Raw genomic sequence first — 16,038 nt, forward strand, 5'->3', positions numbered from 1 at the left:
GTTAGTTCGGAGTTTTGGGCTGTAGTGTCACCAATATGTGGATAACACCCAGCTCGTGTTCACGATAGCAGGCCGCCCGGCCGCTGCCCCTGTGGCTCTCCAGTGTTGTTTAGAGGCTGTAGCTGGCTGGTTGAGAGCGAGTCGCCTGAGGCTGAAACCAGTGAAGATGGAAGTTCTGTGGATGGATGCGGGGGGGGGGGGGGGGGCCGGTTGACTTTTGCCTGCCTACGCCAGACAGCGAGGCCTTGCAGTTGGCCTCATCTGTCAAAAGCCAGGGGGTGACTTTGGACTCAGCCTTGTCGCTGGAGACCCAGGTCACCAAGACCACCCAGACTGCTTTTTACCATCTGCACACAGAACACCAGCCAGTCTGGGGGAAGATTGGGATGCAACTTTCCTCCCTCAGTCTCATTTGCTAAACAGAGGAAGTGAAGGAATTCATTCACGAGAGTCCCCCCTTACCATAATCTATAGTAGTACTGCATGGACAAGATTTACCACCCTAAGTGAGAATTAAGCCAAAGACACCCTAGTTTTTGAAGGTCCTTAAAGAACAGGAACTTACTCAGCTTGGTGCGTCTGACTTATGAAAACCTGGAGGGTTTTCAATGCAAGATACTTTAGAAGTTGCTTGCTGTTGGGTAGCAACCCTGGACTTCCTTGGTGGTCACCCAACCAAGTACTAACCTGGGTTGGCCTTGCTTAGCTTTTGAGATCTGATGGGATCATGGTAGCCTGTGCCGTCCAGATCGGGGCAGATCTGAGGTTACTATAGTGCCAAAAAAACCAAAACCCCACCCAGGCAGGACTCAGTTGATTATATTTTCTTGTCTGCATCTCTCTAAAAGAAACAAAAAAAAAGTTCAATTCCAAAAAGGATGGGGATGTCAATTTAACTTTAAAGGTGAAAAAATGTTTTGTGGGTCATTAATAATGTTTTACATTCTCTGCAAAACTATTTGGAAAATTGTTTCAACAGCTTCAATGCTTGAATGAATGGTTCATTACTGCTGCCCCCTGGTGGATATTAATTCACCACCTTGATCTTAGCATAAAAATTACTCCTCTTGAAACTATCAATTCTGAAGGACACTTTGCAGCCCCAGAGTTTTCAGAGCAGACTGCAGTCCCTGACGGTTTCAAATCATTGCTGTTCAAATGAACTTTTGTTCAACTCAAGCTTATATGAGACCAGTACACATGCAGACTCCAGTTAGCTTGGTGGGCTTTCATTGTAATACATGGGACTTTCACTTTGTACTACACAGGATTTTTATCAGTGTTATTAGGGCCTGTATTTCAGGTACCTTGTGGTACTGTTGTATTGTTTGTGGTTTTGGACATGTATTATTTGGACATGTATTTTGGACAAGACTTCATCTGAAAGTAGACAGCAATTGCTGTGAGCCTTCTTCAGTGTAAATTCTATTGGGTTGTACTGATTCCCCACAATTCAAATGGTAGCCTCCAAGAGGTAGCCTCCAATGGTAGCCTCCAAATGGTAGGAGCAGTGGTAGCATAGTGGTTAAGAGCAGGGGCATTCTAATCTGAAGGAACTGGGTTTGATTCCCCGTTCTGCCGCTTGGAGGCTTATCTGGGGAATTCAGATTAGCCTGTGCACTCCAACACATGCCAGCTGGGTGACCTTGGGTTAGTCACAGCTTTTCGGAGCTCTCTCAGCCCCACCCACCTCACAGGGTGTTTGTTGTGAGGGGGGAAGGGCAAGGAGATTGTAAGCCCCTTTGAGTCTCCTACAGGAGAGAAAGAGGGGATATAAATCCAAACTCCTCCTCCTCCTCCTCCTCCTCCTCCTTCTTCTTCTTCTTCTTCTTCTTCAAGATATGACAGCATCTTTTCTTTCGTTCTTTCTTTGCCATCAAGTCACAGCGGACTTACTTACAGAGACCCTGTTGGGTTTTCAAGGCAAAAGACGTTGATGGGTGCTTTGCCATTGCCCGTCTCCTTGTCATGTCCCTGGTACTCCTTAAAGGTCTCCCATCCAAATACTAGCCAGGGCCAATTTTGAGGCTCTTCCACAAATCTTGCATTGTATTATTTCCTGTGCTGTGTCATAGCACCACCAGGTGGGAGAAATGGATTCTAAAACAAATTGAGTTGCCCCCGATGGCTCTCTTTCACAAGAAGTATCTATATGTTCCAGAAATAAAGGCACAGTTCAAAGCACACTTGCTTAGAAGTAAGCTCCACTGAAATCAGTGGAACTTCTGGATAAGCATGGCTAGTTTGAACAACATATGTCTACAAACAAGCATTATTGTCCAGTGAGCCAGGAGTGGCCACAGTCTCCTGATGGTGAATCTGGTTTGTCATCAACTAATGTGTAAAATGACCCTACTTTTATTGATGCTCTGGATTTTTGCCTGGTACACTAAGCTGGGTGGGTGGTCATAGACAGTGTAAGCTGGAAGATCTCTGGTTCAAATCTTGCCTCTGCCATTAACTTATGATGCAGCTATCTTGGCATCAGCTTCCTATCAGAAATATAAGCACAACAATCTTTACTTGCCTTTTGCCGCGTGTGGTCTGTACCAAAGTAGGTCAGGTGCACATCTGAGTAAATGGATGTATTTTCCAATGGAGGTCCTGGTTCTGCACTTATAGGGCAATCCTAAGCAGAGTCATTTCAGTCTTCTCCCATTGATTTTAATGGGCTTTGACTGGAATAACTTTGTTTAGGGTTGCTCTGCTAATTACAAAACATAGGGAAGACACTTTCCCTCCATGGTATTGTTGAAGGCTTTCACAGCCAGAATCAACTGGCTGTTGTGGATTTTCCAGGCTGAGTTGCCGTTGTCTGGTAGTTTTTGCTCCTAACATTTTGCCTGTGTTGACAGCTGGCACGTTCAGAGATATGCTACAGCAAGATATGTTTCTCTCAGTGGTACAGTGTGAAGTGATTGTATGGTGGGGTATATATTGTTGCTGCTCAGCTTGATGTATTACTGTGAAAACTGTCCACATCAATAAACCTTGGTTTTACCTTAGTGCTCACCTGATGACGTAACATATATTTTGTCCACCTCACAGAGGGCGAGGCGCATTTGCATGTGTCTGGGTGGAATCCATTTACAGTTGCATTTGCTGTTGCATTTCAAGTGTGCAAGTTACTTACTGGAGTCTCATTGTTGGGAAAGAATGTCAGTACTGCTATAGTACAATAGGCCAAAAATATCTTAGCCAAACCATATGGTTAAATTGATCCCCACTACCTGGGTCCACATCTCTCCCAACTTGTTTCTAGTAGGTTAGGACATAACCAGGCTGGGTGCATCTTGATCTTGCCTCCTTTTTGTTGCTCTATCACTCTTTTGTACTGAAAATGGCCTAAAAAAATAGTTCACAGATCCTATGTGAGTGGCTGAAATTACCGTGCTCAACTGGAGGAGGAAAGAGAAGTGCTGACAATAGGCTTGCTTGTTTGCTCTGGCTTTCAATGGGATATGAACGGCAGGCATTTCTGCATGAGGGAGAGTGTTACCCTGGATGGAGACACAGGTCTCTGTGGGGAAAATTAGCTCAGAGCAGACAGCTTATTAATAGTAGAAGAGGCTGGGTAGGGAATCTTTCATATCAGGGTATATGAAGATCAGCTCTTCAAAGGAAGTCCACAGAGAGGAATATAAGGCAGATTTGATCATCTTTATTGTAGAGATGAGAGGTTCACAAGCACTTGATTCAATGTAATAAACATACACACAGAGAACTGTGTAACCGACACAGTGTGTAACAGGCTTCTCTCTGTGATACACCTCTGAAACTTTAGGAACAAGATCTACCAGACCACGGCCACACAGCCCGGAAAACCCACAACAGCCAAGGCACACACTTAGGCCCCTTCTGCACACACAAAATAATGCGTTTTCAAACCACTTTCACAACTGTTTGCAAGTGGATTTTGCCATTCCGCACAGCTTCAAAGAGCACTGAAAGCAGTTTGAAAGTGCATTATTCTGCATGTGCAGAATGAGCCAGAGTTCCTAAGATATAAATAGGTTTGCATTGTAAGGTGGTCAGGAGAAGTTAGTTACAGAAGGGAATATCTGGATTAAGATAATCAGGGGAGACAGACAGACAGACAGACAGACAGACAGACAGACAGACAGACAGACAGACAGACAGACAAGGTATCTAGGTGGCAACATACTCTGCACCAAGTTGAACCTGCACTCTCTTATGAAATTTTGAGGAAGGGCAGAGGGCACCAAAGGGGTGTGCCAATCATCAGAAGCTGGGAGGTTTCTCCTATGCCAGAAGCAGCTGCTTCTGAATGAGCACTACAGAAGCAAAGATGATGTAACTGTGTGTTTAGGGAATTAGTATACTACCTCTCCAAAGGTAGCAGCTGACAAGTAAAACAATGTAAACAATGTAAATCAATATGAAAAGAACATGGAATTAATCAACATAAAAATATAACTATGGGCACAAGGACAGATTTTAAATTTAAATGGGCTGGATAGTAAGGAGGAGATGACCCTTCAAGTTCCCTCCTTCTGAACTGTTCTAGAGCATTTCCTCCGTCAAAGAAGTGGAAGACATCTGGAGGCACTGTTTGGTATCAGTTTCCAGGTTACCAATTAGTCTGTTTCTAGGGAGTGTCCTAGAGCTCTCTGGCTGCTTTTTTTTTATCTCCAAGGCTCAAGAAGGAAATGAGCGCCCAGGAAGTGCAGTTGTGCCTTTCGGTGCAACACTGAGGATCACCACCCTACAGGATTGCTATAATGATTCTGGAGATAATGTACATGAAGAGTCTTGAAAACATGCTTCCTGTACAAACAGCAAGTAATGTTATTATACCTAAGGCAGGAAATAAGTTCAGAGGCTGAAGAGCTATACAGTGCAATTACCAGTGGAGGACACTATCACCTTAAAACAAATTTCTATCTCACAGCCCTTCTACGGCCCAAGCACTTCCAAAAAGGAGCAGCATGGAAGGTGAAAATGCTTCCCTCAAGACATTGCTGCTGGGGCAAACTATTCTGCATGATAATAGTGGGTAAAAATCTAAGGCCAGCCAAGCCTGGAAAACATGGACCGTATATACAGACGCAAGGCAAATGAACTTATTGGTATATCCAAATGTCCTCCATTTATGCAAATAAATGCAAATATGCAAATGCAAATTACATACATCACTGGATAACTTGCGGATTCACTGCATGTTGAAGCTGTATGTGGTTTCACTAAGGCCAGGGGTAGGGAACCTGCGGCTCTCCAGATGTTCAGGAACTACAATTCCCATCAGCCCCTACCAGCATGGCCAATTGGCAATGCTGACAGAGGCTGATGGGAATTGTAGTTCCTGAACATCTGGAGAGCCGCAGGTTCCCTACCCCTGCACTAAGCTAATAATACAGGAAAAATTTAAACTCTATGACTACTACCCTGTTTCCCCTAATATAAGACATCCCCGAAAAATAAGACATAGTAGAGGTTTTGCTGAAGTGCGAAATATAAGGCATCCCCCAAAAGTAAGACGTAGCAAAGTTTTTGTTTGGAAGAATACACGTCAAACAGAACACCAGAGCATGCAGCTGTGGAGCGGAGACATAAGACATCCCCTGAAAATAAGACATAGCACATCTTTGGGAGCAAAAATTAATATAAGACACTGTCTTATATCTATTGAGGAAATCTGGGTATAATTCACCCTTGACAAGCTTGCTAGAGGAAATTATTGAAAACGTGGACTAGCACGCAACGCATTCTGCGGATGTTTATGCTGCCGTTGTGGTGTTGTCATCTACTTGTTGGACCTGCTGCTGTTATTGCTGTTATGTTGTCTACTACCACTGTTCCATACAAGCTTTTCTGCCACTTGGACATTGGTGATACGTGGCTATTTCAATTATTGGAACAACAAATGGATGCTACAGGTCTAATACCTTATGTACAGTGATTAAGAGTTTTGTTAATAATTACTACCCCGCTACGTTTCATAAGGTGCTTAAGTACCTGCATTGTTTTATATGTTGTTGAACTTTTATCCAGTTGCATATTAGTTACCATATATACACAATATATCTCTACGAATGGTTTATGTCTTATCAATTGTCTTTACAATTTTGGACATTTGCATATACCAATAAGTTCATTTGCCTTGCGGCTGTATATACAGTCCATGTTTCCCAGGCTTGGCTGGCCTTAGATTTTTAGACTGTGTTTTGACTGTATATATTTGCTACTCTGATAATAGTGGGTGCAAGCAGAATGTGACCTCAGCTATGTGGTTTTTGGTTGTAATCTGTCTTCTGTAGAAGAGGATTCACAACACCATTCACCTGGATTCTTTATCTAAAATAATTTCCCTTCTGTTCTTGCAATTACTAAGATACTAACTTCAGCATACATTCTCGGTCAGCACAACATAGATTTGCTAGATTAGTACTTGATGGACTTTACCCAATACTTTTCCAGCATTGTTATAGCATAGGACATGACTGGATACCTTCAGCTTCTCATTTAGGGGGGGAATTTTCACAGTCCTACATTCACAATACCTTAACTGGGCATCAATTAATTTCCACATCACACAAGTAAAACAGATGACCACTCTGCTTGTTCCTTATATATAATTTGGAAACAAAGGCCACAGGTGACTCCCTGCTTTTAACTTACCTGCTCAGGTCCTCACAATACGTTACATTATCCTTGCATCCTCCCCACATCCACCACAAGGACTTTCAGTGAGGCATGCACTGTGAGTCATTCCCCAGGTATGTATGGATCAAGAGCATGATGCATGAGGAGAGGGGGCTTCCACACTCATCTGCATATTCTTTCAGACCCCAAAGGGTTTGCCCTACTGGGGAAGAACACATGCAGCCAAAGATTTTTAATCTGCAATGTTCCCCCCTCTCCCCCACAAAGAAGCCCACACATTACATACTTGAAAAAATTGTGTTTGGATCATATGAATGTGTTCCACAGACTTTGAATGGTCTCTGCTGCAGAATGTGCTTCCTCTTCTCCTAAAACTTCTGCTGGCACGTGGGCCCACTGAAAACCATTATCTTGAGCAAACAGAAGTTTTAGAGGAAAAGAAAGCACAGAACCACTGGCGTAATGCCCATTGGGCAAGGTGGGCAGCTGCCCAGGGCATCACCTTGTGGGGGGCATCAAAATGCTGGGTTTGTTTTTGGGTATTTTTAGTGGTTTTCCATTTGTGGCCTGCAGGGGGCGCAGTTTTTAGGCTAGTGGCACCAAAATTTCAGCGTATCTTTTGGAGACTTATGCTACCCCCCAAGTTTGGTGAGGTTCGGTTCAGGGAGTCCAAAGTTATGGACTCCCAAAGGGGGTGCCCCTATCCCCCATTGTTTCCAATGGGAGCTAATAGGAGATGAGGGCTACAGTTTTGAGGGTCCATAACTTTGGCCCCCCTGAACCAAACTGCACCAAACTTGGGGGGGGGTATCATTAGGGCAGTCTCCTGATGAGACCCTGAAAGTTTTGAGACTGTGCATTCAGAAATGTACTTTGAGCCTGCAACCCCCATTGACAGCAATGCAGAAAACTCAATGCAGAACAAAGATTCTTGGGCAAATTTTGGGATGTTCTTGCAGGGAGGGCATTCTTGGACGTATCATCACCAAACTTTCAGGGTATCATCTGGAGACTGTCATGATGTCACCCCCAAGGTTTGGTGCAGTTTGGTTCAAAGGGTCCAAAGTTATGGACTCCCAAAGGGGGTGCCCCTTCTCCTTAGCAAAGAATGTGGGATGGGGTACCCCCTTTGAGGGTCCATAACTTTGGACCTCCTAAACCAAACTGTACCAAACATGGGGGGGTCCCATCAGGACAGTTTCCAGATGTTACCCTGAAATTTTGGTGCCAATACATCCAAAAATGTGCCCCCTTCAGGAACATCCCAGAAATTTGCCCAAGAATCTTTGTTCTGCATTGAGTTTTCTGCATTGCTGTCAATGGGGGTTGCAGGCTAGAGGGGGGGGGGACATTTCTGAATGCACAGTCTCAAAACTTTCAGGGTCTCATCAGGAGACTTCCCTGATGATACCCCCCAGGTTTGGTGCAGTTTGGTTCAGGGGGGCCAAAGTTATGAACCCTCAAAACTGTAACCCCCATCTCCTATTAGCTCCCATTGGAAACAATGGGGGATAGGGGCACCCCCTTTGGGAGTCCATAACTTTGGACTCTTTGAACCAAAACTCACCAAACTTGGGGGGTAGTATAAGGACAGTCTCCTGATGATACGCTGAAAATTTGGTGCCGCTAGCCTAAAACCTGCGCTCCCTGCAGGCAAAAAATGGAAAACCACTAAAATACCCCAAAACGAACCCAGCATTTTGATGCCCCCCACAAGGTGATGCCCTGGGCAGCTGAAATTTTGGTGCTGATATGTCTAAAAATGCACCCCCTGCATGCACCAACGTCCTAGTGCAAAAAAAATTTTGGTCGTGGTGGAGTGGCCGCCCATTGGGGGGGGGGGCATCCAACTCAGGTTTTGCCCAGGGCTACAATTTGCCCAGGGCTGCCTCGTTACACCCCTGCACAGAACAGATTGTCTAGCATGGGTGGAATTGGTTTGTAAGATCCAACAATGTAGAGGAGAGTGCTGTGTCCTTCAAAGTGGCACTGTTCTGATTTTCATTCCCTTTAATCAGAAGGCACGACAAGAACAGTGACTCACACAGAAACGTAGCACAGGTAAGCTGCACATTCTAAAACTTCTTAGATGCAAAGGTAAAGCATGGTTATAATCTGAATTGGAAAAAAAATGTATGTCAATGCTTCTGGAAGTTTTGGAAATACACATCTCTGAAGATGCTCTGAAGATGCCAGCCACAGATGCAGGCGAAACGTCAGGAGAGAATGCTGCTAGAACACGGCCACACAGCCCAGAAACCACACAGCACCCAAGTGATTCTGGCCGTGAAAGCCTTCGACAATACACATCTTGTAGCTCCACTCCACGCTGCCGCTTAAGAACGGTGACGAGACGCTGAGATAACATCTCTCCGCGGAGATCACGCAGCTGGAGACCGGAGGTCCGGCACCCTTAGCGAAGTCCCCGCCCGCCGGGTTCCTGGCACCTTATTGTTATCCTATTGGGGCGCAGTGGTGGAGGGAGGACCGGGAGTCTGGAGAGCTGGAGGTCGGAGATCACTGGGTGTGATGCATGATCTCATCTGGCTACGCGGGCGGAGAGGAGCGCACGCTGGCCTGGAGCCTAATCCTCACCTGGGGGGCAAGACCATTGTCCTGCGCCCGTGATTGAGTCAGACAGTTCATGACCCGTGACTCATGGGATGAGGAGTGGTGCGACGCGACCGCAAGGCCACAAGAGGTCCGCTTACGCCCTAACGCTCTACTACTGCTGCCGCTGGTCGGCAGTGCACTACTACATCTCCTCCTTTTTTACATTTTGTGCTGGGACCAAAATGCTAAGGGGCGATTTAAAGGGACGCTTTGTCTCCTCCGGCCAAGCTATCGGGTTGACCAAGCTGCTTGTGTAAATATTAGAACTTGGTTGCGGGGTAAGGGAAATTGAGGGCTTCTTACACGCTACAGGCACATTAGGACACGATTGAACGGTAAATAAGATCCGAAGCAATAAGGCACACACTAAACCACCGCAGAGCTGTACAATACATTCAACTATCCTCCTCCCGCAGCCAGCCCTGGTGAGGGCTGACTCACCAATGGGCAAAACATCATACTTCAGATTAGGATACACCCTTGCAGCTCACGACTCTCATGAATCAACTGGGAATTCATCAGGAAAGATTAAACAACACATATTATACATTCTCACAACCTGGTGGTGTAACAACAACAAGTAATCAATAGCTGCACGCATTGTCTAGGGTCGCTTTGACGGGTTCCTGCTGCTCGAGGCCAGAGCCGCCCAGAGCAATGGAGGTAGAATTGATGGCTTCAAGTAGGCTGCACAGGCCAGCCGCCAATAGTCTTGGTAAGCAGGAAACAAGTCCGGGGCTCCCACAAGGGAAGTTATGAGGAGACAGGCTCCGCTTCTGGAGAGGGCTGCACCGCTGGGCCAAGCTTCACAGGAGGGATCAAAGGCAGAGCTGAGCTGGAAGCGGCGGCGGGCGGCCGGGCTCCTGGGGTGGAGCTTGGGGCAGAGAGTCCCGCAGACAGACATGGAAATGCAGCAATAACAACATAACTTCAAATTAGGGCATGCAATAAATCTTCAAACACAAAACATGGGCTAAACGACATAGGCTGGATGATGTAATGGAAGGGAAGGCAACCTGGTATTGCATAATTGTCCAATGCATGGCTTCCTTGCTGTTTGACTACCAAAGCTACAGAGCTACGCTTAGGAGTCCATGGTGGATTTCAAGAACGAGGGAGAGCTTCACTTCGATAGTCTTTAGCATTGCAGGTTCAGTGATTCTCACGAAAGCAAGGTTGTGAGAGAAGGCGCGGTTCCAACAATATCTCGCTGAGAACAGCCGGAGAGTTCCAAGGGTTAATCTATCAGGAATGTCCCTTGGCTGCAACTCCAAGCCTCAGCCAGGGCGCAGAGAGGGAGAGAAGAAGGACAGATGAGGAGCAGCAACACGCTGGCATCAACCTCTGAGCCTACAGCTGGCTCCAGGCTGCCGCTCTGTGGGGTGAACCCAGCGGGGCTGTGATCCCAGGAAGAATGGGTGTGCTGGCTCCAGAGAGATCCTCCCATCTCGCTCCAGGCTGGGGGGGGCAATCGGCCCTCTCGACAGGGCGGCGGGTCGGATCTTCCAGGGAGGCCCCGGCCTATCTCGGATGGGGCTGGTCTGGCATGGCGAGCTGACTCCTGTATGGAAGAGAGGCAAGACATGTCTTTTCCCCTAGGGTTTTAAGTGCTGGCTGAGCTAGGACCTTATAGATGACAGTGGAAGGCCCGAGCCCTGGAGTGGGTGGCAATTTTGATAGAGAATAGAGAAGAGTACTTTGGATATGGTCTGGATGAGACCTTGATTGGGCTATCAATAGGGGGGGGAACCCATCTCCCTTTTTTCGCTTTGTTTTGGCTAAGCTTTCATAGGGGCGAGTTGGCCTATCTCGGCCAAATCCATCACTGGTAACATTCATGCTTAAGAGATACAAGGCAAGGGAACTGCCCGAAGGCTTAGGAGAAGGGAGAGGTCATATCCAGGTCGGATGTTTGTTTGCAAACAATCCCACCACCGGCCTAAGGTGTGGCTTTTTTTTGCAAAGCAAACTTGAACAATCTACAATTATAGTCATTATATCGTAATATAGCGCTCTATAGGAAAGAGATATAGAGAAGATGCAAAGAAATAAAGTTCCTGGGCTTGAGGTTTGATCAATACAGGAGCAAATTGGAGAGGGTTTGCAAAACCCTTTATCAGATCCTCTAGATCTAGAGGTGGGGCCAGCCCAATAGAAAGAGGAGGGGTGTGCAGAAAAGGAAGGCAGGGGGAAGGGTTTGGAAGTCAGCTCTACCTTCCTCCCAGAAGGGATTCCCGGCCGTTTGAGCTCGCTTCCTACCCTTCACAGCGAGGCTGTGTAAGATAGGGTAGGTGGCTGAGAGACCCCTTGCACCTCGTGACTAGCCAGGAGCCCCAGCAGAGAATGTGGGAGTTACGGAAAATGGGATTTTACTTCATATGTAAATTTACGCACGCCAATGTGGCAGTGTAGGCTCAGATGGACGAAGGAAAAAGGGTTCTCAAGGAGAGGTTTAAAGAAAAAGTTTTAAAGGCTTCAAACTAAGATGGAGGGCGGCTTGAAGCAGGTCCCATCGTAGATCCTGGGGAGCACGCACGAAGCTGTGTCCCGCTTAAGGCGGATGCTGTAATGGCAAGCCTTCGCTGCATTGCCGCCATAATCAGAAGGAGGAAAAAACTTTTAATTGAAGCACAAGAGCATAGCTTAGAAGCTAATGGAAAATCCTCTATGAGGGGAAAACTTTAGGTCTCGGAAAGGGGCAAGACATACAGAAATTACATACATAGGCATACAGAGTTACTACATAAAGTAACGAGGAGGATTGCAACTCTGATTTGAGATTTTGCTCTCTGAGGTGCTGGACGACTTTGCTGCCACTGGGAGCTTTGAGCTTAGGGCTTTGCACAGGCTCAGAGGCTATGATCTGGCTCTGAACCTTACAGCTGAGAGGGCCAAGGGGCTTCTTCTTCACGTAAGGACTTTGGCTTACGCCATTGTGCGCAGCATCTTCCCCTTTCCATGCCTCATTGTCCTGTAGATTGGCTATGGGGCATTCTGGAGGAGGGCCTAAACGGGTAGTCCTTCCGCCAGCATTCCTTTCTGCTGCAATTCAGTGACTGTGGACTCTGCAGAGATTTTGAAATGCGTGCCATTCTGGGGTACCGGGCGAGGCATGGGTGGGACTTTGGGAAGAGAAGGGGCTAGCAGAGCAGGAAGTATAGACGAGAGAGGTGCTAAATCTAGATTTAGATTAGCTGAAACTTAGATTAGACTCAAGTGAGCATAGAGGCAGGGTGTTCCGTGAACTTACAGTTTCTGCAGGATGTTTGTCCATACTTGGATGTGGATGGCTCTGGTGCATGGGGTCGATGACCCTGGGATGATGAACAACCCTGTTCAGCGAAGCTTTTGGCAAGCATTCAGCCTAATGGTCTCCGTGGGATGGGATCACTTCATACTGAGCTGGAGCAGCTAAGATCCCATGGGGAGCCCGGGAAGCGCTGGCTCTTGAGGTGCGATCTTGGTTCCGGCTGAGATGCCCGCCGGCCTCCTCCCAGCGGCATTGGGAGCCGCCCTAGACTTCCTGGGGGATCTTCGCCTCTGGGAGAGACCTCCTCCGCCAGGGGCCAGGCCTCACCGGCAGCCTACACCTCGAGTCGTCCTGGCTTGCCGCGAATTGAAACACTTCGGCTCCTGGCTGCCTCATGGCAGCCGGAGAGGGCGGCGACTAGAAGGCTGGCTTCTGATGGGCTTAAAGACCCGGATATCCTGGTAAGCTTTGAGCATGTCGGCCAGCTCGGGTTCCTTCCAGGCCTGGTGATCGCTGGCGCACTCAGCGGAGTATGCCTCTCCTTTGGTGTTTTAAGGAGTCTCGCCTCTGGGCCTCGTCAACTCCGCTCTGAGGCCCCCCTGGAGCCTGTTCACAAACTCAAAGATAGGGTCTCTCGGAGGCTTCTGCCGGTGCTAGAAAACTTTGGGTTGGCTGTCCGGGCATTGGGGATCTTCAAACGCTTTGTAGGCGCGCATTCAGAGGCTTACCGTGGCGGTACAAATCGCAGGACGCATCTGATTGTTGGGGTTACTGAAGGCATCAAAGCCGTAGTTGAGCGGTTGTGTAGGCGCCGAGGCGGCTGCCCTGCTAAAGCATTGCTGGCGGAACTCGGCTTCCCAGATCGCTAAATTGTGCAGGGCCTAGGAGCATGGAAGGTGTCTCCTGCGTCAACTGAAATCCATTAAGTGATTCTCGGGCATCACTTAAAGTATGCCTCTCTCGCCATAGGGCTGGTGACTTTACGGCCCCGCGACCGCTTTGGCGTGGAGCTCAGTGAGGTGATGTTATAGCTTAAAGGGCGTACTCATTGCCAACCCGCCGAATGGTTTCTGCAATTCTCCCCTCAGTATCTGTGAAGCGGACGGGCACGCAAGAATCTCGCATCGCCTTCCGGCCAGTTTTCTTCTGCAGATCGTAATAATGCTCTGCTTAGAGTTTTGAAACCCGCTACCATTACGCGGGCGCTGGACGGAGGTGCAGTGGCCGGAAATGAAGGCGGAGCAGGAGGGGCGCTGGTCGTGGAGAGTTTGAATTGGGTGAAGGAGCCGGTGGGGGCAGAAGGAGGACAGGCGCCCACCGGCAGGGATAGAGAAAATTCCGCTGAAATTGAAGGTGAAAGACGAAAGGAGGGTGGGCCTTGGCAGCAAGGGAGCCGAGGGTCTGTGAGGCCGATGGCGGCGAAAACATTGTCTCCACCAGTAGCAGCTTACATCGGGCGCTACGAGGGCTCTGCGCTAAGAGGCTACTCCGGATGTTTTCCCAGTCCTTAAGATTCAATGTCCCCCTCTGGGTACCATGGACACTGAGCTCAATTCCTCGAACTAATTTTGGCGCAGCTCCTCTTTACGGGACCTCAGTCGTGATTCTTCGCTAACGCTTTCAGTTCGGCCAACGCGGCTTGTCATAAAGCCCTGCTTTTGCAAGCTCCTATACCACCGTTCCGGCCGGACGAGAGGTCCCAGGACGCGGTTCTGGATGCTTTATCCAGGAGGACAGGCGACATCAAACGGTGGTCCCTGACGCGCTCGATCCAGCGGACTGTATCGCCGCCTCCCCAGGCGACGTGGAGCAGGGTGGAGGTCTCGAGGGATTCCCGGTTTCGCACCAGCTGTAGTCGACTCCACGCCGTCAGCGTGAAGAACGAGACGAAAGACGCTGAGATAACATCCGGTGGAGATCGCCAGCAGCCGGAGACCGTGGAGGTCCGGCGGTTCCCAGCGAAGTCTCCCGCCCGCCGGTTCCTGGCACCTTTTATTGTTATCCTGGCTGGGGCGCAGGAGGGAGGACCGGGAGTTCCGGGAGAGCCGGAGGTCGGGAGATCATCATGTGATGCATGATCCTCATCTGGCTACGCGGCGGAGAGAGGAGCCAGTACGCTGCCTGAGCCTAATCCTCACCTGGGGGCAAGACCATTGTCCCTGCGCCCGGTGATTGAGTCAGACAGTTCATGACCCGTGACTCATGGGGGGATGAGGAGTGGGGGTGCGATGCGACCGGCAAGGCCGCAGGTCCGTTGGCGTCCCAACGTTCTACTACGGCGCTGCTGGGTCGGCAGTGCACTACTACAATCTAGTCCATGTTCACTTTAAAAAAAATTAAAATCCACTTTTGGGATCTGTTTTTACTCTTCAAAGGCTAAAAAGATGCAAGGGAGGGCAATCTTTCTACACTGTGGAGAAGCAAGAATTCAGCAAGTGCAGTTTTTCATTCAGAATGAGAAAAACAGCTCCTACTGAAATCCCCTTTTCCATACAACTATATGAAAGGTGCCCTGACCCAGGTAGACCAGGCTGGCTTGATCTCATCAGATCTCAGAAGCTAAGCTGTGTAAATTCTGGCAAGCATTTGGAAGAGAGTCCTCCAAGAAATATCAGGTTATGACACAGAGGCAGGCAATGCCAAAGCATCTCTGAACATATCTTGCCTTGGAAACCCTGCCAGAATTTGCCATAAGTCAGATGTGTGTTGACAGCCCCCCTCCCCCCCGCCCCAAGACACAGGGGGAGATATCTTCTTCCACAGCTGGTCATCTTAAGCTCTCTTGCATGAAGTTTTCTATCTTTCCTTGGCAGAGTTTCAGTGCCTTTTATACCAAAAATCACAATCCAATGCCTTTAAGAAATGCATGGGAGGAATTTAATCCTAGCATGGATGACACAATGGTGAGAAAACCTCCCCTGTTAAACTACTGCCTATTGGGCAGAAATGCCACAAAAACAAGATTGTGATGCTGTTGGAGAGATACTTTGCGGCTTACGCAAATTCAGGAGACACCCCAGAACAAAGGTTGACCCGCTAAGGGTCCTTTGAATCAGAATGTCTGATAAGAAAAAATTAATAATTAGCTTATGGGAGCTATGGAAATGCATCAGGGCACAGACTGGCTTTGAAGACTTAAATGATCTTCATCCCTGTATCTATGTCATGGCAAATCCAAGCTGGACTCCCACAGAACATGTTTTTGGTGCCAAGTGTGTCATCCCTGGGACGTGTAAAGCAGAAAATAAATTGTTCTGCAATGGAGGCCTCTTGATATTCCACTTGCAGTGTAGATTGTGGAATGAAACTGACCTGGTTAAATTTAGTGAGCATTTGTAATGACAGCATTAAAGTCATTTTGAAACAATGAATATATTTATTACTTAGTGGAATATATGCGAATGGATTTCTGCAGCATTTTTAATAACTTGTAACATGAGCTTCTGTTATAGGATTACTTGCTGTTCCCCCACTATTTTCTCTTTTCCTTCCCTGAAAGCCCACATAGCCTCTCCTCTTCCAGTCAACCTACCTTTACCTCAGTGATGGCG

Source organism: Sphaerodactylus townsendi, linkage group LG02 (genome assembly GCF_021028975.2).
Source record: "Sphaerodactylus townsendi isolate TG3544 linkage group LG02, MPM_Stown_v2.3, whole genome shotgun sequence".
NCBI classification, from domain to species: domain Eukaryota; kingdom Metazoa; phylum Chordata; class Lepidosauria; order Squamata; family Sphaerodactylidae; genus Sphaerodactylus; species Sphaerodactylus townsendi.